Source organism: Panicum virgatum, chromosome 2N (assembly GCF_016808335.1).
Source record: "Panicum virgatum strain AP13 chromosome 2N, P.virgatum_v5, whole genome shotgun sequence".
Taxonomy (NCBI): Eukaryota; Viridiplantae; Streptophyta; class Magnoliopsida; order Poales; family Poaceae; genus Panicum; species Panicum virgatum.
In genome coordinates this window covers 2,529,990-2,552,393 of record NC_053146.1, presented here as the reverse complement: position 1 = coordinate 2,552,393, position 22,404 = coordinate 2,529,990, and the positions used below count along the sequence as shown (strand labels likewise).

The following is a 22,404-nucleotide window of genomic DNA, read 5'->3' as shown; positions in this document are numbered from 1 at the left end:
GAAAAATCCTATGAGATGCTTGTGAACTCACATGTCTCACTTGAAGTGGCTCATGAGGTTATGGCTACAACGGTAAAATCCTATGAACCTCTATCCCACACTTGCACATGCTCACAAGTTCAATTTGACTTGACTTGCACTAAACCATGTTGTTCTCAAGCAAGCCAATCTAGTATTGAGCAAGTATTTGTAGAATCTTGTGATGACTTCATTGTACAAGAAAATGAAGAACTTATGCATGAAGTAAAAAGACTCAAAGAACAAGTGATTAAGTTGAAGGGCAAGGAGAAAGTGAGACCTTCTCAAGATAACCGCGACTCCGTGGTGAAGAAGCTTGAGAAGGGTTCAAACATCACTAGATCAACTCTTCAACAAGATCAAAAGAGTATCAAGCACAAGATTTCAAGAAAGAAGTCTCTAGGACACATCAAGTGCTATAGATGCCTAGAGAAAGGGCATTATGCAAGAAATTGTCAAATCAAGCCCGATGAGGAAGAGCGACTTTCAAGAAGTCAAAGAAAGCTTCCGGAAAATAGAGTGTGCTTTGGATGCAGGAAAAAGGGGCATATGACCCACTGCTGTCCTCAGCAGTTCAAATCTGACCAGACCGGTCAGACCGGTAACTCCCGACCGGTCAGACCGATCCAGGCCAGAGCTACTGCAGGACCCGTCAAGAATCCCACAAAGCCCGCTCTTCCACTCAAGAAGATTTGTGATGCTCAGAAGCACAAGTATCAAGTCAAGAGAACCTACATCAAGATTAAGCACCGAATTTGCTACACTTGTCGAGTAAAAGGTCATAGGAGCAAGGATTGCCCAAATGGTAATTTGCCTAACTAAAAAACTGTTCAATATGACTTTGCTAAGCTTGGGAAGGACAAGATGAGTACTTATGCTACTAAGGTGATCAAGTCACCTAATGCTAGCATAAGGGAAATTTGGGTTCCCAAGTCTATTGTGGCTAACGTTGCAGGGCCCAACGAGTATTGGGCACCAAAGAAAGCTTAAGAGGTTGCAGGTACATGGAGATGCATTGGAGAGCTTGGTTCTTTGAAGTTTATTGTGTATTCATGTCATTGACCAAGTTTAATGAATAATCTTGCATATCTTCATCCAATGCTATCTCGGTAACTTGTTTTTAATTTCAAAATGCATTAGTCACTTAAGTCTTGGTGAGTATTAGTGTGTCACTTGTGTTGAGCTTGGGACATTCTAAATAAGTGACTAAAGCATTTTCCTTTGAGTTACTCCCCATTTGCCGTGAGATGCGTTTAATGGCTCTTGTGTAGAGCAATGTCTTGTTTTAGTGCAGGTAAGCAAATATATCTAGTAGACATTCATTGAAGCAAGACATCAACAAATTGAAGGTTACTGCAGTTTGACTAGTGTGACCGGTCTGACCGGTCCATCAGACCGGTCTGACCGGTCTAGACCAGAAAACTGCAGCAAACTGAAGAAACGAGAAAGAAGCTATGTGCAAAAAGGGTCACTCTCAGTACATATGCTTTATAGGCATATCTTGGGGTCATGTACTTCAGGCAGTAAGAGAATCTAGCACAATTTCAATTAAATATCTTTTTATGTGCTTTATGACCAACTTGTTAAAGTAGTCTCTCCTAGTCTCTTAATATGGATAAAGTGCATATAAAAGAAATTCAAAACTCTTATGCACTTATTTAGGGGGAGATCACTTTACAATTTGTGTCTTTGGGACTAACATTTTTCTCGAGTGATTGTGTAGTCTCTTATAGTGTTGATTATGCTCAATATGGATCCAATATAAGTTAATATGAGTTTATTCATCAATTGAATCAAATATTGATTGACAAAGTATAATCATGAAGTACTTGTGCTACATTGCATACTTTTTCTCATCTATGAGAACTAGTGATTGTTTCAAAAAGTTTAAGAACAAGTTTAAGTAGCTAAGAGGCAAAGGTATATTTTCTACTCATTATGCTTTACCTTTGAGCATCTAGGCCACGTATTAATGCTAGTGTGTGCATTTGTATGCATCAAGCTCAAGAAATCTTGTCACCTAGATATTTATCTAAAACCTTCCTAATTGTGACTAAGTGTCAATCATGTGTAAAATTGAGTAAGGTTTGTGCTAAGCTCTCTAGTGTGGTGATAGCTTATCTTGTAGCATGCTATGAGTGTTATAGGATAGATGTTTTTCGAAAACTCAACTAGCATGATAGGTTGTGTGTCAAATTTGAAAATATTTGGATCTTGGTCTTTGTGATTGTATCAATCTATTTGTGACTATAGTTCTCATTGATTGCTTGGTGGCTAGTCACAAGTAGTGAGACTTTCTCAAGTCCATAGATCTTTATCCTAAACACTTCTCTCATCCAAGGACTAGTTATATTTAGAAAATCTTATCTCCTTGAGAAGTAACAAAGAGCCATCACTCGGAGAAACATTTCTCATCAAAATTCTCTTCATCTAGTTCTTTCCTATCCATTCATTCCATGGTTAGCACATAAAGTCAGAAAAGTATGAATATGTGGAGAGTGCTTAACCATTTGATCAAGGAGTTATCATTCTAAAACTTCTTTGTGATCAAAGTCCTGGATTCTCTGGATATTTTCCTGGATACTCTGGGCTACACTCGGATACTCCGGAGATTCACCCAGATAGTCTGGAAGGCAACATTTTTCTGGCACTTCAGGTGAGACCGGTCTGACTGGTCCAACCCGGTAACTTCCTTTTACCCCCTCCATGGGGTAAAACAACCAAAATCTCTCACTTTTCACCACTATGCCACCGACCTCTCCTCTCTTCTGTTTCACCCGTGCGCCGCCCCTCCTCCACTCTCCTCTCCATCTTCACTCCATTGGAGATTTGGAGTTCTAGCCCTTGTTTTGGTTGATTCATCACATGCATTGGGGCTAGAAAGGAGAAATCAATCAGTGGTGAAGCTGGTTTTGAAGTTCCTCATGAGTTCATCTCTCTTCCAAGGTATCACATGTTTCCCTCGCCCGATCTCTTAGCTTAGCGCATATCTTTTCAATCCCTTTGGTCCAGTAGGTTCTGCTAGGCCTAGGAACTATTCCCAAAGAAATCGAGAAGTTTCGTGGCTCGCATTGCTCGGAATCAAATCCTAGGGCTCAGGCGGCGGTCCGACCGGTCTGACCAGTCCGCCCGAGCGGTCAGACCGGTCGATCTGGCCAGAACCCAAAACCCTCAGGCTTAAACCTTTTCTTGATCCTATATACTGCTAGATGTTTTTTAATTATTAATCATCCTGTCTAGCAATTTTTGTTCTAAACCATCATCAAATCCGAGCTCTTGTCCATTTCCTGTCAGGGACCGGTTTGACTGGTCCATCAGACCGGTCTGACCGGTCTGTGAGTGACAGAACCTAGTTTTGAGTTTTCTAGTGCAGTTCAAATACTTACTATCCAGATCTTGTGGGTTGCTTCTCATGATCGAATTTCAGCAAAATATTTCTCTATCTCAGGTTGGAAATCATGTATAAGAGAAACCGTGAGAAGAGGAGCAAACTCAATGAGGATCGAGTTGCACGAGCAGCTGGAGTGGGTTCGAGCAGTGGAAGCACCAAGGCAGTTGCAGTTGTGTCCGCTTCACAGCCTCTTGCAGCAGCTCCTAGTCAGCGTCAGTTGAGGCCTAGAAGGGCCAGGTCAGATACACAGCATATGGACATTGACGAGTCATCCAAAAATGACACAGAGGAGGATGCACCCTACTTGAGAGATCCTCGTGATGATGAGGACACTGAGACAGATGCAGATGCAGGTGCAGATGATGCTGATGATGATGATGACAGCAATGATGAGTCAGAGGAGAGTGCAGCAGGCAGCTCAGATTTGGAGGGTCCTGTGGTGACCTATTCAGATTCCTGTCAGGCAGGCCGGTGTAGAGATTGTCAGCTACTACAACACCGGGATGACAGCGGCTGCACATTCGCTGAGGTGTCAGAGTCCTTTGGATGTCCCAAAGGACACTGTGGACTACAGGTTTCACACTCGGTTTCAGCAGGACTTCTATCAGACTGTCATTCTTGCCAAGGCAGGGATTGCTTCAGAGGCCCAGTGGGTTGATTGGACACATATGGCAAACTTGGGTCATGAAATTTGTGATGAGGTGGTTCAGATGTGTGAGGACAGGCACATCAAGGACATTATGGGTTTCCAGCATGATTGGAACAAGGAGGTGATAGCCCAGTTCTATGCGACCGTATATTTTGGGCATGATTCAGAGAATGGCAATGAGAGGACTATCTACTGGATGACAGAGGGACATCGCTATCAGTGTTCCTACACTTCTTTCTGCCGTTACTTGAGACTTGATGACCAGGACGTGAATCGTCCTAAGCTTCACTATGATTTACCTCTGTCAGCTGATTAGGTGAGATTCATGTATCCGAGGGATAGGGTTGGCAATGCAGGCAAGGTCACGGGGTTGTACACTTACTACTCCATCCTGAACAGGCTGTTCAAGAAGACACTTACACACCGGGATGGGAATCCCAGTGATATCTCAGCGCATGCCAAGAATCTTATGAGCAGGATGCAGCCAGACCCTCGAGGCGGTGACTTCAGTGTTGGTGACTTCATTTGGGAGGAAATCAAGCATATTTCTGAGACTCCCTTGAAGACATGTGGCTATGCACCGTATATCTTGAGGGTGATACTGAAGGTCACCAGGAGAAATTTTGGGATGGATGTGAAGCATGAGCCGCTTAGTATCAAGCATCCTAAGCATGTGAGAGTTCCTTCTGAGGGCAGATATTATGAGGTCCAGGAGGAGGATCAGGGTCCACTACCTGATCAACAGATGCACGGCAGCATGCTCAGGACGTGCCTCAGCAGGAGGAGCCAGCTGGAGGCTTTGTGCCTCATGAGGGTAGAGATGCTTCCCCTCCTCGCAGGTCTTCCTCTTCCTTCAGGCGGATGTTCAGGACATTTGCAGGCATGATCAAGAACCAGAGAGACATTCTGGTTAATCAGGAGAGGGAGAGGAAGAAGAACAAGAAGTTGAGGAATAATCAGAAGAGGATGTACACTGCAATGCAGCTCCAGCCACCTCTCTCGCCTATCTCACCAAAGCTAGAGGCAGCAGAGATCCCCTCACTTGACCAGATGATTGAGAGCTTCTAGGGGATGGACTTTGGGCAGTATGACCACCTGGGCGAGTAGATGTTCTTTGGTCAGGAGAGTCAGCCAGGTGGATCGTCTTCAGCTCAGCAGTTCGGACACGGATCTCTACTTTTTGCACCTCAGTTCCGTCCAGGTCCACAGCTTTTCACCACAGGCCCACAGATGTTCGCAGGACAGTTTGTGGGATCTCAGTTCGCTGGACCATACTCGGGGCCCCCGCCACTCACTTCCAGTTTCATGGGGCTGATTCCACCTTTCAGTGCAGGACCTCAGTTTGGGACACACGTCAGTTCGTCGACAATTCCAGGTTCGTCGGCGACGTTTCCTATAGCTTCTGCACCCCCTTCACTTCACTTTGGTCTTGGAGGGACTTTTTCTTCACCAGATACGGGATATGCAGGGACTACAGCATCACTTTCTCCAGCTCCTGACTCAGTTGAGGCGACAGTGGCTAGCTGGAGTGACTCACTCTTTGCTTATCCGGGCAGTACTGGTGGATTCTCTACAGGTGGGCAATGATTTCAGATTGGCAGCACACTCTTCTCCTCTTGTACGCTTTTTGTTGATGGATGACAAAGGGGGAGAAATTTGGAGGATTAAAGCTTATCTTGTGTATATATGTGTGCCATGTTGAGAGTAGATGGGATATGTATCTTGAGATCATCTAGCTCTTATTATATATCATGTATGGATGATGGATGTATGGACATCATGATTTGGATGTATTTGGATATGTTTGGATATTCTTGTCTCATCTTGTAAAATCATATCCATCTCTTTCGTATTAAGGATTTGTGCGGACTTGAGAACACTTGTATTGAATGCTATTGGGTGTATTTATCATGTTTTAAATACATAAGGAATGTTTATGATAGTGTGAATTTTTTGAATGATGTGATGTCTTTTGTTTCAGCCATGGACTGTTCTGGCAGTCTCTGACCGGTCTGACCGGTCAGAGGGGACCGGTCTGACCGGTCCAAGCGCGTGCTGGCTGGTGTGGACCGGTCTGACCGGTCCCAGGGACCGGTCTGTGGCAGCGGCATTGCTCTTGCGTTTGCTTGTATGTGTTACATGACATATTGCATCACGGATTTATTTATGATGATCCCACACACTTGTTACACCCCACGGATGCTAAGATTTAGGGGGAGTCTCATTTGTGCTCAATATGTGTAATTTGGCATGTGAGGCCAACTTGTGTTGAATTCGATTCATATGCACATATTGAGGGGGAGCTCCAACTAAATCTGAGAATTCAAAAGCTTTATTGAATATCTTTTTGTAAGCTTTAATCGGGTTGTCATCAATCACCAAAAAGGGGGAGATTGAAAGAGCATCTAGACCCTAGTGGGTTTTGGAGCATTGATTGACAACACGATTAAAAGACTAACTTGTTTGCATAAGATTATGAACAGGTATTTAATTATGAAATGTGTATTAAAAGAGATGGCTCAAGTGTTGCAAGCAAGCGTGTTTATCCCATTGGTATAATGTGTATGCGACAAGCAAAACAAGAAAAGGAAAATAGAGCAAAGTATTCATGATTGATATAAAGGCTCTAATATTTGCGAAGGCTTGTTTCGATCTATGATGGGATTTAAAGTGACAAGTAAAGGTTTTGTGAATGAGATGTGATATGCTTATGCATAATCTCAAATATGGAAGATCTCGTCACATGTGATAAATGGTTATTAAATAAAGAAGCAAGCAAGACAAAAGAGAATGAGACATGAGTTGATGCATATATGATGTCTCAAATTGGAAAGCTTGCATATAAGATTGAATTGAGAATTCGAATTGACAATGAAGATTTTATGCATGATACAAATCAATATGAGTTCAAGATGGACGGTTAGGATAAAGGTAGAGGACCGAGAGGCGTGTTTCAAGAGGCTACGCATGCGATGGCTTGGGGGAGCAAAGAAACCGATACGGGTCAAAGGCCGGAGATCCTAGAGTCATGGAGAGCTCTATGTTGAAGAGTGTCATTATTCAAGAAAAGAAGGTGACTTGTGAATCAAGGTGGATTTCATTCCTATGCAATTCAAAGATTCAAAGTCACTAGCTCAAAGCGGGTATGCTCAAAAGAAAGAAGATGTTGATGCCCTCACGGTATTGATCGAAGAAAAGTCGGCATGATCATATTATGAAGAAGCTCAAGTAATCGTGGAAATTGTATATTTCATTTGTGCACTTGAGTATAGGTATGCCGTACTATCAAGAGGGATGCAACATCAGTAGGTTTAGACAATACCAAAAGTACTCAAATCAGTCCCTAGAGAGTTTAGCCTAAGGAGTGAGAGCTAACTGCAGAAAACAGAGAGGGACCGGTCTGACCGGTCTGAGCAGGGTGAGCCTCCAATGGCTAGTTTTCAAAAGAGACCGGTATGACCGGTCTAACACAGACAGGGCAACGGCTAGTTTTGTGAGAAGGGGTATTTATACCCCATGACTTCACCCATTCGGGGGTGCTGATGCTAGAACATTTCAGAACATCTTGAGAGCCTTGTGAGCACTTGGAGAGTCCTCCCCAACCTCTCTTTGTGAGAGTTGCTTGATTCAAGGTGAATCTTTAAGTTGAGTTGAGTGAATCCATTCCTTGAGAGCCATTTGAGCAGGAGAGAAACATCCCGAGCTTTGAGCACTTGAGGTTGCGTCGGCCAACTCGATTGAAGCATTTGTTACTCTTGGAGCATCGGCTCCTAGACGGCTAGGTGTCACCGTCTAGCTCCCAAGGTTGTGGTGAGCAGCGGCAAGTTTGTTGCGACTTCGATCGTGTGCCAAGAGGGCGCATGGTCATATAGTGGAGAAGAGGAGATAGCTTGACCTTGGGGTCACTACGAGCTTCCTCAACGGAGAGTAGGATTCACACGTGGAGACTTTGATGATTAAGCACAAATCATGTTGCCAATTAAACTGGACTGAGCTCTCTGTCATCAGCTCTCCTGCTATACTTAGCTGTATTGTTCTATACTACTATAGTACAGCTCCAGCGTGTGAATGTGCGATTGATTGGGTCTGTCGATCCGTTGGGTGACTCACTTTGTACTAAATTGGTTATTGACTTTTCTAACAAATATTGTTACAAGAAAAATCAATTAGGATAATTAATATATGTAATTATGTAATTAGTGAATAATTACAAAGGGGAAACCACCACCCCGAAGGGGTGTCTCCAAGAGACACCTTTGTCTGTTCGGTCGATATAAATGTAACCCAAACACATCAATGAGATCATCCATTTCAATCCTTTTCATTCTACAATTCTACTCTCAATAAATATATAGGTATGGGGCTCTTTTGCATATTTTCAGAAAAATGATATGGACCTCATTATTCCGTTCTCTCCTCTACTCCTGTCCCTCTCCCCCTTCACATGATTGACCTTGCGACACATTTTTTAGAGGCATATACCAATCATAATCCTCAGAGCATACGACTAGTTCGTTAATTATTAGCAGCCCAACATCCTCGATCAATGATGTTGACCATTATATGATTGATAAATGGCACAGTCGGATTCAACCTATACCGCATTCAATATGGTCGCCGCCATAGATAAGTCAGCTGATCTAGACATGGGGTGGCAGTAACAAGAATACTGCTTCTTTCAGTATCCAGAAATCCCTTACTATAAGGTTTAAAGCATTGCGTCGTCTTTTTCTTCAATACACAGAAGATCTATGCATCTTTGTATTAAGATAAGGGAAAAGTCCGAATTACACTCTCTAACTATCGCATAAGTCCGATTTTCAACCTTCAACTACAAAACCGGATAACATAGGCCATCCAACTATCAAAACCGTGCAAATTTGAACTTTGGGGTGGTTTTCAAGGTGGTTTTGTATTTTTTTTAAAAATAAAAAATCTAACTAGATCTAAAAAATAAAATTTAATTCATTTTAAATCAAAAAAATATGAAACTAGTACAAAATTTTTTCTAAAAGTGTGACCTAGCTATTATTGCTCTATTTGAAGCTTAGTTATTCAAAAATAATAGGCTTAACTAAAAGCAAACAAATATTATGAAAATAAAAAAAATTTGATCTAAATTACTGAGATGTATCATGACAATAGATAGGTTACATTTTTAGAAAAAAATTTATACCCCTTTCATATTTTTCTGATCTAAAGTGAATTACTTATGAATATTTTAGTTAAAATTGAATATTTTCAATCTATTATCTTATTATTTGCCAACAAATGGAGCCTCCATGTTCGCTCTTAAGGCCTAGAAATTCTCATGTTAATCGGAGAAAAATTGAAAGATAAAAATTACCCACCACTGCCATTACAATAAAAATTAGTCTGAAATACCCGTGTGCCTAATTAAAAATTACCCACCAATGCCATTACAAAAAATTAAATATAAAATATTATTTAGCTATGTATTAGTTACAAACATACCGTTAATAAAAACTAAAGCTAACAATACTCAATCAAAATAAAAAGAAAATAAGAATAATTATATGCATAATATTATTAAAGCTCAAAAAATCAAATTGTTATTATAGGTAGATCATATTTGAATTGTTTTAACCAACAATAAGACATAATTTACGATAATGAATAGGGTAATGTATGGTAACAAATAGTATAATTTTTAAAAAATCATAAGGATACAACGACATGCAAATTTTTAAATTTTCAATACTAGCCGCGCAAATGCGCGGGCCATACGCCTAGTTCTCACAAAATGTAAAACCACCTTGGAAACCACTCTAAGGTCCAAATTTGTACGGTTTTGACAATTGAATAACCTATGTTGTCCGGTTTAGTAGTTAAAGATTGAAAATCGAACTTCTGCGATAGTTCGGAGATGTAAACTGGACTTCTCCCTTAAGATAACGTTGTGCTGTTTTTTGCAGCTAATAAATAGCATGAAAAATTTCAGTATCCAGATAAGTCAGCTTCTAGCTAGCTAGTACATGGGGTGGCACTAACAGGAATACGGCTTCTCTTCAGTATCCAGAAATCCATGACTAAAAGGTTCAAAGCGTTGAGATCTGCGCATCTTTGTATCAAGATAATGATAATGTTGCGTTTATGCAGCTTATAAATGGCATGAAAAATTTCAGTATCAAGAAACATTTTCCTATATACCTCTTTTTCACCACTAAAATATCTCGTAACATGAAAAAAAAACTGAAAACCTGCATTGTTAGGCTGGCTCTCGATGACTATCAACAGTTTATTTTCCTCTATAACGGCTGATAATAATGCCAATTGTTCTATCGGAATAGCCGCCCACGTTGAACATTTGAATTATACATAAAAAAAATAAAGGTCAGCAGAGCATCGTCGGTCTGCTTTCAAAAGGACTGAACCTATATTCGTGGGAAAGTTTCAACATATAGACTACTGGTGAGTACGTATTAGCAAAGTCAATGCAAGCAACACCAAAAATTGCATAAGACTGAAGAAACTATTAGCTTCTTGATTCTCCAATAATCAGGGCAACCACACAATATGATGAAGGTCATCGATTAACGAAACTGCTTAAACTGACCATATATACACGGAGACGTGTATGTCTGTCTGTGTGCATATATACACTACTCTTCCTTAGTGTTTACAATCGTAGTAGTACCCATTGCAGACTTGCATCCAACACAACTTTTAGCTCTGAACTTCCATTCATTCTACATTCTAACAATGGTTGGTTTCAATGGTATACTCTTGAAGCTGATCTTCTTCCTTTGTCTCAACTTCCCCACTACTCTTGCTGCCGGTGATGACCACCGGTTCATCTATTCCGGCTTTGCCGGCTCAGACATCATCGTCAATGGCTTGGCCGAGGTCACCCCGAATGGCCTCCTCCACTTGGCTGAGGTCACCCCGAATGGCCTCCTCCACCTCACCAACGGCACAGCCCAGCTCAAAGGCCAAGCTTTCCACCCGACCCCGCTTCACTTCCGCAACCAGTCCCTCAACGGCACGGTGCAGTCCTTCTCCGCTGCTTTCGTGTTCGCCATCTGCTCCATCGCCCCCGGCGTGAGCGCCCACGGCCTCACCTTCTTCATCTCCCCGACCAAGAACATGTCCAGCGCCTACTCCAACTAGTTCCTCGGCCTCCTCAGCAGGAAGCAGAACTTTGGCAACTCGAGCAACCACATCTTTGCCGTCGAGCTTGACACCGTATTGAGCAACGACATGCTGGACGCCGACGACAACCATGTCGGCATCGACATCAACGACCTCCGCTCCGTCAAGTCCCACTACGCCGGCTACTATGATGACACGAGTGGTAACTTCCACAACCTAACCCTAGCGTCCTTTGAGGCCATGCAAGTTTGGGTGGACTATGATGGAAAGAGGAAACAGATCGACGTGACCTTAGCTCCTCTTCAAATGGCCAAACCCAAGAAGCCACTGGTGTCAACTACCTATGACCTCTCAACAGTTCTCAAGGATCGGTCATTTGTTGGCTTCTCATCTTCGACTGGCATTCTTGACTCGCATCACTATGTGCTTGGCTGGAGCTTTGGTATGAGCCAACCAGCCCCAGCCATTGACATTAACAAGCTGCCAAAGTTGCCACGCATAGGCCCTAAGCCTCACTCCAAGCTCTTGGAGATCACCTTGCCGGTAGCTTCTGCAACCTTCGTCCTTGCTCTGGTTACTGTTATATTTCTAGTGATACGCAGAAAGATAAGGTATGCTGAGCTACGCGAAGATTGGGAAGTCGAGTTCGGGCCACACCGGTTCTCGTACAAGGACTTGTTCCATGCGGCAGAAGGATTCAAGAACAAGCATTTACTTGGTGTCGGAGGCTTTGGGAGGGTGTACAAGGGAGTGCTTCGGAAGTCAAAGTCCGAGGTTGCGGTGAAGAGGGTGTCGCATGAGTCAAGGCAGGGCATGAGGGAGTTCATCGCTGAGGTTGTCAGCATGGGCCGCCTACGGCACAAGAACATCGTCCAGCTACTTGGGTATTGCCGGCGCAAAGGGGAGCTTCTTTTGGTCTATGACTATATGCCCACTGCTAGCCTTGATAAATATTTGCATGATGATACCATGCAAACTTTGGATTGGGCTCAGCGATTCCGCATCATCCAAGGTGTCCAAGGTGTTGCATCGGGCCTACTCTACCTCCATGAAGACTGGGAGCAAGTTGTCATTCACCGTGATATCAAGGCGAGCAATGTTCTCCTCGACAGCGAGATGAATGGGCGGCTAGGTGATTTCGGCCTTGCGAGATTGTATGATCATGGCACTGACCCGCAAACCACTCATGTGGTAGGCACCATGGGGTACATAGCACCCGAGCTGACGCGCATGGGTAGAGCATCCACTCTCACCGATGTCTTTGCCTTCGGCGTGTTTCTTCTCGAGGTCACCTGTGGACGAAGACCCATTGCACAACAGGATGGGCAAGACACGGACACCCCCTTCATGCTGGTAGATTGGGTGCTCGAGCACTGGCAGACAGGATCACTCCCCAATGTGGTGGACACGAGGCTTCTGAACAATTACAGTGTCGATGAGGCGTGCCTAGCTCTGAAGCTAGGGTTGCTATGCTCGCATCCCTCGCCCAGCGCAAGGCCCAACATGCGACAAGTCGTGCAGTACCTTGATGAAAATGCAACATTCCCGGAGCAGATGCTGACGGAGACAACACGCAATGGAGGGGTCTTTAGGGGTGCCAATAGCGATGTGTCTTCATCACCGCCATCATCGACAAGTTTCGGCACAATCTCAGTTGACCTCGGAAGATGAGCTCACGGCCCATCCATGCACATTTTCCTTGTTGCCAATTTTTCTTACGTTGTTGCCCAGTTTTTCTGTTGGAATCAAATACATACATGTATTACAAAAGTACAGAATAAATGTCCGTGTTCATATTTAATGATGCGAAAATGTATATTAGAATTGTCTAGCAAGGAAAAAAGTTTGATTATATCCACAACCATCAGTTTGGGTGGTCTACGTTTACATGTGCTTGAACCAAAAGTCAATTAGAGAATTAATTAGTAACTTAGGAAGTTCATACCTGAGTTAATGCTTCCTCTCAATTGCGCAGTTTTGACTTTTGAGGTTCAGATTTGGCTTTGTTGAGCATACACACATCGGATGTTTGGACACTAATTAGAAGTATTAAACCATAAATGGAGGCTAATTGACGAGATGAATATATTAAGCCTAATTAGTCCATAATTTAATGTTATTCTACCATAAATATGTGCAAATGATGGATTAATTAGATTTAATATACTCGTCTCGTCAATTAGCCTCCATTTATGCAATTGATTTTATAATTAGCCTATATTTAATACTACTAATCAGTTTTCAGACACCACATGTGATGGGACTAAAGTTTTAGGCCCTGTTTGTTTCTGTGGCCACAGGTCGCGCGATACACAAAATCGCGATGGAGATAAGCCCAGATTCTCTCACTTTCTGCGTAAGCGGCGTTCCAGTTAAAAAATGAGCTGCCATCCGCGACTGCAGTGAAGATAAGCGTGTCTATCGCAAGGCATTCGACGGGATTCTTCGCTTTCCATCACTGCCACCACAGAAATCGCAGTCCCAAACACGTCCTTAGTCCTCCTCCTCCTATCCAACCAAATGCTACTACATACTAGAACTAGGGTGAAACGACCCGGGTTCCCAAGAGGGGAACCCAACTCCCTGTATCGTTGTGATAGTCCCTGGATCAGACGCTATCACGTACAGAATTGACATTTCAGGCAATATCACAGTCATACCGCTTAATTAGTACAATCACGGGCTTAATTATTACATAATTCTGGAGAGTTCAATAGTTTTCTTTCATTACAAACACGTTGGGCTGAATTCTCATAGCAACATAGAAAGCGGTAGCAGAACTAATTCTTCGGGGCCTCCATCTTCTAGATCCTCTCCCACAAGCAGACTTGAGTGTAGTCCGAGCCTCAATCGTACCAGCCGTCATCGTTGGTGTCGTACTCCTCCTCGGACCCTGCATCTTGCCAAGCTATCCCCAAGGACGGGATAGGTTCACATCACCATCCGTATGCGAGCTTCGTGGATGCATCGGTATAAAAGTGTAGCCAAGGAGAGGTAAGGGTTTCCTATGCACATAAGTATCTTATATAGATACACAATTCTCTCATCTCCTCTTTGCGGGCCATTCTAGCATCCCGGACTCCCGGTACACTCACACCATCAGTCAAAACCCAATCGCCCAGTCGGTACGAGAACTCCCTCTCCTCATACCTCAGCTACACTCTGACAGGAAAAACAACGCTAGGGGAGGTAGAAGTATAGTAACACTACTCTAGTTGGAGATGCTGGATCAAGAGTCGTACTTAACCGTGTACGTAGCTATACGTATAGTTTACACTCTGTAGAGGTTGCACACCTGGACCCACTCGAATCGCATCTGGTCGGGAATGACCCTCCCGGATAACGAAACACCAGTCTACTATCACGAAACTAACAGCTACGGCCACCATCCTACTTTCTTGGGTTTGGGTACGGTCTCACGCGAGAGACTGTCCCACTATGAAGTCTCTCCCTACTGTATCGGGGCTCGTGAGGACCAATACCCCTTCACGCCAATACTGGCCCTTCCCCTGCACTTATCCCTATCCTCCTGCAGGCTTGGTGCTGCGCATAGCTAGCTCAGACTGGATCCTCCCTCATAAAGGATAAGTGGTGTGCAAATTTAACATAGTTCCGTCACCAGGGTCGTCCGACTTGGTCCTTACTTGCCCAAACGAGCATCTTCGTCACAACTTGCGTCTCCGCCGCAACGGTCCGCGAATGGCACCCATCACAGGTATCGCCCCTCGAACTCCTTCTCTATACTAAATCGGATCCCGAAGGATCGGCTCCCTCAGCGGGAACACTTGTACTTTCCATAGGTTTTCGTAGGGCATGCCCAACACATGCCCCCAGCCCTCGATCCACAATGGAGTTAAGTTGCTCGTTCGCGCGGTATATCCCTATGCACCTTCTCCTCAACTCACAACACTCCACTCACACCAAGAATATATCCATATCCCAATATCCCATATAACACACGTTATTCTCCTATCCATATAGTGGTGGAGTAGGTGGTCAAGGAATAGGCACACAAAAAAGGCTATGCCGGTTCACTCAGCAGTAGGTAAAACAGTAGATATTTTAGCATGCAATGTCTATAGGTGAAGAGACAGAGATGGGCGTGAACCTGGTGGTTCTTCGAAGAACTCCTGGGCCTCCTGGTACTCCTGGTCCTCGGTCAGCTCCTCGATGGCGGGTCCTATTCGTAATTACATATAAGTATAGGGGCTAAAGTGCAAATATGCTCAAAACTCTCAAATAAGACCCATATAGCACCCAAAACCTATTCTATCGCTTAGATCATGATTAGAGCTAGGGTTGATTTATTATGAATTTTTGAAGTTAGAAAGGATTTCTAAAATTAATAAATGATTTTTTGAAAATAAAAAGGAAATCAGTGACACGTGGTAGCCTCTGGGGGTGCCACATGTCATGTTGACATCAGCATGACGTGTGGCAGGGCTCGGGGGTGCTGACGTCAGCATTGTCTCTGCTGACATCAGCGTTGACCGGTCAACGGTCCGCGGTGTCACCCGGGCCCACCTGTTAGCGTCGGCGTGTCGCTGACTAGTGGGGCCCGCATGTCAGCGCTCGGTTAAAAGAAATAGAAAAAGAAAAACGTGATTGTGTGTGTGTGGACTGAAAGCGGCGAGACGACCCATTCTTCCTCGTGCAAAGTTGGCCGATCCTTCAGTCTGGTCCGGCTCGCTTCGTGGGCCACGGCCCAACTTCTTTCTTCCTCTTTTCTTTTTCTTCTCTCGACTGACAGCTCTGGCCCACTTGTCGGCGATAGCGGGATCCTATGTGGCACTCCTCCGATCCTGTGCGATCTAGCCCGTGTGTGCGTGTGTGTGGCACCCCTGGGTGTGTGCGGGTTTGGGTGCACACAAGGTGATCGGAAAATTGCATGCAACACCCACGATGTCGCGGTTATTGTCGCACTCTGAGCTGATGATAACCTGACCTCAGATCTATCTTGGAGAAGAACTTAGCTCCCTTCAGCTGATCAAACAGGTCATCAATCCGAGGCAGAGGGTACTTGTTCTTGATGGTGACTGCATTCAGATCACAGTAGTCCACACAAAGTCTCATGCTTCCATCTTTCTTCTTCACAAAAAGCACTGGGGCTCCCCACGGAGAAGCAGCGGGTCTAATGAATCCCTTTTGTTGAAGCTCTTCAAGCTGCTTCTTCAACTCGGCAAGCTCTGGGGCTGCTAACCGATAGGCATTCTTTGCTATAGGCTTGGTTCCAGGGACTAAGTAAATAGTGAACTCTACATCTCTTTCTGGAGGCATACCGGGTAATTCATCTGGAAACACATCTGCGAACTCCCGAACTACTGGCACATCTTCTGGGGATTCTGCTTGGATGTGGTTCACCATGGAGTTTGATAGGCTAGGCTGGATTTGGCATGTGACTGTTAACCCTTGGCAGTTGGTAACTGTCACTGCTCTCTCAGCACAGGCTATGTTTCCGCGGTGCTTGGTGAGCCAGTCCATACCGAGTATGACATCTATCCCTTTGGAAGTAAGGACTACTAGGTCGGCAAGGAATACTACCCCACTTAGGTTTATAGGGATATCTAAGACACCTAAGTGGCAAGGTATATGACCTCCAGGGGAATGGGTCATTAGTGGCCTCTTAAGGGCTATAGTAGGTATATCATGCTTTTCCACAAAGTGGGAGGATATAAAGGAATGCGATGCTCCAGAATCAAAAAGCACTGAGGCTAGAGCTGATTGGACCAGAAACTCACCTAGAATCACTCCTGGTGCATCCTCTGCTTCTTCAGCATTCACATGATTCACTTTTGCCTTGCCGAAGGACTGTTGCTAGCTCTTAGCTGGTGTTGCACGATTGGCTCCAGTCGGCTGCTTTGGTCCTTGAACAGAGTTGGAGAAAACAGAAGGAGCGGCTGACTGAGATATGGACAGTTGGCTTTGTAGTGTCCGGCTTCACGGCAGTGGAAACAGGTCTTCACATTGGTTACTTGACTTCCGCCAGTCTGTTGGGTGTAGAAGGTACTCTGGGTCTTCATAACAGGAGCTGACTGAGTGGGCTTCTGGAAAGAACCGGGCTGCGCTTTGAATGAAAAGGCACCCTGGCTCCTCGGGCCTGAGTGAGCCGGATACTGGGTCCTCTGAAACTTCTCCAATTGCTGGGGTTTCTTGCTTTCAAACCGACGTTTGCGCTCACTGAGTTCCGCCTTCCTGTTTCTCTCAGTGGGTGGTGACTTCAACCAAGGTCCTGATTTCAGGGTTAAGCCCACCAAGAAAAGCTTCTTGTTTCTTCTCGTCATCATTGATATCTTCTGGTGCATAACGAGACAACTCTGTGAACTTATGAAGATACTCTGTCACAGTCATACCACCTTGACGAAGCTTTCTGAACTCATCCCTCTTGAGCTTCATAACACTGCTGGGAATGTGATGTTCTCTGAAGATCTTGACAAAGTCAGCCCATACCATCTCGTTGGCGTTTTCATTTATTTCCCGGTAACTCTGCCACCAAGCAAGGGCTGGTCCCTTTAATTGTTGTACTGCGAGCAAAACCTTGTTTCTGTCATCTGCATGGACCACTTCGAGCTTCATTTCAATCTCTCGCAGCCAATCATCTGCCTCAATGGGGTTATCAGATCCTCCAAACTTAGGTGGCTGCAAGCGGTTGAAATCTGCAATTCTGCTGCCATTGCCATTATGATGCATTGCAGGTCTATTGTTGCCAGGATTGCCTTGAGCTTGGGCTGTGAGAGTGGTCACAAGAACTTGGAGGAGTTGGTTTTGCTGCTGTAATATGGCTGCCAGATCAATGGGTGCTGGGGCACGGGGAGGTAGCTGCGGTAGGTGTCCATTTTCTGGTGCTTCTGGGGCTACATTCAGAGGGACTTGGTTTCTCGGGTTGACCTCGTCACCGTCTTCCTGAGCATGGAGTCCCTAGACTCGGCTCAAGCGACGAGACATCTACGGTCAAGGAGGGCAAGATTAGGTGACTCCCCTAGTATATTGCTAGGGTAGATTTATATAATAGCACACAACACAAACGAATCATTCAAGCACCACACAAGCATTCATTCAAACAAGCAGGGATACATGACACGACGGATTACAATAACGCGGCTCGACTTTTAAGGGTCGGCCGGGACGACTCGACTACTGAACCCTACAACACGGTCTTCGGGGTCACTGTTTCCGGGATCTCGGGGAGATGCGGGAGGCGTGGGCGGCACTGACTCACAAATCCTCCTGCGCGGTTGGGACGAGGAACATAGCGGAATTCCCTCTAGGATTGGCAGCTCCGCGGCAGTCCTGGGATGGCGTTCCTTGCGTTTGGCATGGTCCACTAGGTAGACACCCCTAAGGAGCTGACTGTGGCGATCTGCCTGCTCCCTAAGGTTCTCTTCGGCTACGGCAAGGCGGCTTTCAGCTTTGGCTGCTCGGGCTTCTGCCTAGGCTACAGCCAATTTAGCCCTACGCCAACGGGACTTCGCTCCCTCGGCACGCTGGATTAAATCTCTCACACGCTGATGCAGTTGGTCGCACAAATCATCGAGGCTAAGCAAATAGCCAGACATAGCGACAACTGTGGGGTTCTCCTCTGTCCCTGCGGGGCTCTCCAGGTTGCGGATCCTCGCCGCCCAAGCAGGACGGCTACGGTCCAGCGGTGGAAAGTACTTCATGGGAGTGGAACCCAAGTGCCATTCAAACATCTGGCACAGGTACCGCAGCGCCTTGCGAGCTGCAAGTTGAATGGTGTCAGGCATACGGGCTCCAGTGGCGGTGACGCTCCAGGGTTGCATCTCCAAGTACTTATCACTGGCGCCAATATGGATGGTGACCTCACAGCTTTCGGTGCCATGCTCCATGAACTCCTAACCCACATACTCCGGATGTTCCGGAATACCAAGTCGCACCGTGGCAGCATAAAGCACTCTGGGGAATCCATCTTCGTTGATGCAGTAGGTGGTGATCCAGTCATCCGCCATCTGATTTTCAAGGGTAGGGTTAGCATAACAAGGATAAAGTTTAAGGAGTAATATATTTTCAAGGATTGACCATCCTAGGGCTCCTACGGTCATCGTTTACTACCGGTTCGCGTCCTACAGCCAAGCATGGCTCTGATACCACCTGAAGCGCCCCGACCCGAAGATCAAGGCTAAACCATGTATTAATTACCGAATAAGGTCTCCGGCATAATACATGTTACATCAAGTGGAGTCCAGAGTCATACAGAGCTTTATTTAACACGTACATGAGGAGTAAAGTGACAACACAAAGCTACACAGAACAACCATAGGATAACAACTAGCACAGCGACATGCAAGACTAGCTCTTCATCCATCACGGCTCCACTCGATCAGCTTGGGTGCGGACACGATCTACTCGTAGTCTTCTGGCACAAAGTCAGGATCCTCTGGAGAAAAATCAACAGGGGTGAGTACAAAAGTACTCAGCAAGCTCCACCTCGCCCTACGGGAGGGGAAATGACATGCACGACGCACATTGAGCACAATGCATTAGCAATGCAACTAATGGTATGCAACTCTTCCCGACACAACCCACAATAGGTAGCTCACTAGTTGTCAGGACCACACCGTAGCCTGCCCATACCGTGGGCACGGACCATTCGAATGGATTATACACTCTGCAGAGGTCGTACACTGTACCCACACGCTCGACTGCCCGAACGGACAACTGACATAGCCGACACCCAGCCATGGTCACGCCCCAGCCCGACCGCACAAACCCTCGGGCCCTGACCCCAATGGCCTATACCCGTAAACCATCCCTGCGACCATCAGGCTAACCAATGGGATTAGGCTAAGTCCGGCCCATACCGGAACCTGTGGTCGTACTAAAGTAAGCTAGGTGAGATGTCAAAACAACTCGGTCCTTATGGTTCACCAGGGCAGCAACCATCCCTCAACATGTCAACTCGAGCCTACCACCACGGTAGCACTCACCTGCCAGTCTACCACCACGGTAGCGCCGGCTCCAGCACACCCAGCTGCCCTGGTCTCAGCCAGATCCCTTCGTATCCTATTCTCAGTTCTGGATATGCATGACTACTCAGATGCATGCATGAGCACACTCAATCACTCAAGTACAGGTATATGTAATCGATCCTAGACCCAGGGTACAGCTAAACGTCCTCACATGGATGCAACCGCTCACGTAGGGGTCGATGAAACTTGCCTTCGCTTGCGTACGCGTCGGCGGCGGCGGCGGCTTCCTGCTTGTGGTACGGGTCTTCTGGCTCCTTGGCAGGCTCCTCCTCGGTCACTCCGTGATCTACGGGTGAAAACGACACAACCGGCAAATAAACACAAGCAAGCAATAAGCTTAAATGCAGATGAAAATAGGAGGAATAGATAGTATATGATTTGACGAGAGTTTAGGAAAAGAGTTACGTGAAAAGGAGTTGATATGAAGGAGATATTGAGTTTACAGTATTGATTGGTAGAATGATTTGGATTAAGTGCTCGCGGCCTGGGGGTGTTTTGGGCCTTTATTAGTGGAGTTAATGGTCGGAGGAGCTGTCTGCCATCTCACCTTGGCGCGGAACAACTCGAGGAAGAGGACCAATTGTTGGAGCTTCATCTCGTGAGTGAGCTGGGCTCGGGAGGAGTGGTTCAGCTAGCGGAGCGAAGCGGCTCGGTGTGCTTGGCTGGTGACGGGGCAAGTCACGGCCTTGCTCCTTTTATAGGCGAGGAGAGCAGCAGCGGTGTTGCGCAAGGACGGGCGATGGCGTGGGCTGCGGCAGCTCGTCGTCAATGCGAACAGTGGCAGCACTGAAGGCGCGAGCGCCGAGGCGGCAAAGCCGGCGAGGGCGCTGCAGTGGCGTGGGCGAGGTGGGGACGCAGGAGTGGGCGGCACGGCGTGATGCCGGCGGCAGTGCGCGGTCCCGTCGTGGGGACGGCGTGTCGTGCGTGTGCGAGTGAGAGCGAGCGGGTGAGGCGGTTCGGCGGAAAAAATCTCGGCCGGCACTGTGCGTGGCGACCCCAATTTTTAGCGAGGTGGGTGCAGCCATGACGGGTCTTTTCAAGGTCAATGGTGTGGGTACTCTGTGGCTTCCAGGGAATGATGAAGTTATGGCAAAGGGGGTAGGCGCTGTCATGATTGTCTGGGAATTATGGCATGGTACGGTGATTTGAGAGACTTTTATGGAAACGAGATGATTTTTGTCGTGGGTGCAAGCATGCGTCTGCTGGTTACTGGAGGGAACGAATGTACTAACGCAAGGCAAGAGTATAAAATAGTTTACCTAGTAGTTATGTAATACCTCGTATAACGTTAGTATTATTTTACGTTGCTAGTTTAATTGCAACATATGTTTTATTTTAGTGATTGTTGGAATTTGAGGTGGCCCAACTAAGTTGAGGATCTACACCAACTCACTTCAGAGTCGGTCAGCTTCTAGTTACTTAGTGTACCGGGTCTTTTTGACGGCAGAGCCGCCTTTTGCTTCCGGGAGGCAGAGCCTACTAACAGATGAAGCTAGCTTCCGGGTGGCAAAGCCAACCTTCGATGAAGCCCAGACCCTTTTGTGATCCCGGGTGGCAGAGCCAACCTTCGATGGATCACAACTTATACACTAAGTACTAAGCTTAACCGGAAGACTAGCACTTATAAAGATGCTTACCTTATTAGAGCAACAAAGGAACACACACCTAGCACACTCTACCTATGCTCACTTCTACCATGCCCTTGGATGTGTGTGTGATGGGGTGAAGTAGTATGGCATGGCAAGGGATGGCACCCTCCTTATATAGGCACCCATACCCTCTTGGATGAGTGACACATGTCACACTCTAGGAAGTTCCCTACAAATATCTAAGTTCCCTACAAATATCTAATTCTAGAAAATTCTAAAATTTACCATGACAAGAAAATATCCAAGCTTCTTGTCTTCTTATGATTCTTGTGGAACATTCTAGAACCTTGTCATGGTGAACAAAATTTTGCCATGGTTTATCCTTATTTTTATAGAACCTTCTAGAAGTTTGCATTATAAATTTCAACACTCCCCCTTAATCGTGATGAAAAATGGGATGTTACAATCTTCCGACCGTTTCTTTTTTTAGTAACTTTTTGTTCTTTTTTGATAAAAAGTTTGCAAAAAAATTTTATGGAAAAACTTGGAGAGACAGAAAAATTTTCAAGGAAAAATTTGGAGTGACTAAAAAAAATTTAAAGGGAAAATTTGACGAGAAAAAATTGAAAGAGAAAGTTTTACGAAATGAATTGAGAAATT

The 22,404-nt window shown here is 45.5% G+C and overlaps 1 pseudogene; it reads left to right on the top strand.

The window, feature by feature from the left end:
* The first annotated feature begins 10,781 nt into the window (after positions 1–10,781).
* LOC120659105 lies at positions 10,782–12,883 on the top strand (annotated as a pseudogene).
* Positions 12,884–22,404: the final 9,521 nt, after the last annotated feature.